The following is a 674-nucleotide window of genomic DNA, read 5'->3' as shown; positions in this document are numbered from 1 at the left end:
TTGTACATGCTACGGGAGCCCTCAACCACTGAGCTACAACTCCAGTCCTAATAATAGCTTTATTTGCCATTTTTCAAGATGGTTCTCTATCATCTTCCAAACTGTCTTCTTAGCTTTTGTAATCGTATGAACTGACATAGGCGTCCAACGATTACAATTATTATCCTTATTAAAGCCTGAAACTCTTCAAGTGGGTTTGTCATCCCTTTCTGTGACTCTAATCTTTAGTAGTTTCCTTGCTGATATGTGAGACGTTTCACAATTAGAAGATTCTTGTATCTCAAAATTATTCATTTGTTTCAGGCCATATAACAGAATCAGAATTACAACACTACCATCGCCAATATTATAAAAACCATACTTTTGCAAATCTTTACCTTTTCTTCTACCATACCGTGTACTTTGTCAGATGTACACCCATTATGTACTACACCCTCTTCCTTCTAATTCTCATTTGGTTTAGTTCTGTAAGTGGCAATCATTGCTAATGTTTCTCTTATAGTTATCTGAAATTCTTTATTAGAAGATTTCTTAGAAAGGGTTCATGGGTTCTTGAATTTTTGCTTGGCAATAAATGCTGTGTGGCTTTCTATAGCTGCAAGTCAATTTTGCTAGCGATAAAATTCTTGACCGTATTTTCTTTGTTCGACCATACAAAACATATATTATTCTTA

At 34.7% G+C, this 674-nt stretch overlaps 1 protein-coding gene across 5 annotated transcripts in view; it reads right to left on the bottom strand.

The window, feature by feature from the left end:
- Nucleotides 1-674, bottom strand: part of Tdrd5 (tudor domain containing 5) — a 71,658-nt gene that overhangs the window by 58,185 nt on the left and 12,799 nt on the right. The window lies entirely within an intron of this gene.

Source organism: Nannospalax galili, unplaced genomic scaffold (assembly GCF_000622305.1).
Source record: "Nannospalax galili isolate Female #2095 unplaced genomic scaffold, S.galili_v1.0 scaffold429, whole genome shotgun sequence".
Classification (NCBI taxonomy): domain Eukaryota; kingdom Metazoa; phylum Chordata; class Mammalia; order Rodentia; family Spalacidae; genus Nannospalax; species Nannospalax galili.
The sequence above is the reverse complement of the archived record's forward strand: the minus strand, read 5'-3'. Positions and strand labels throughout refer to the sequence as shown.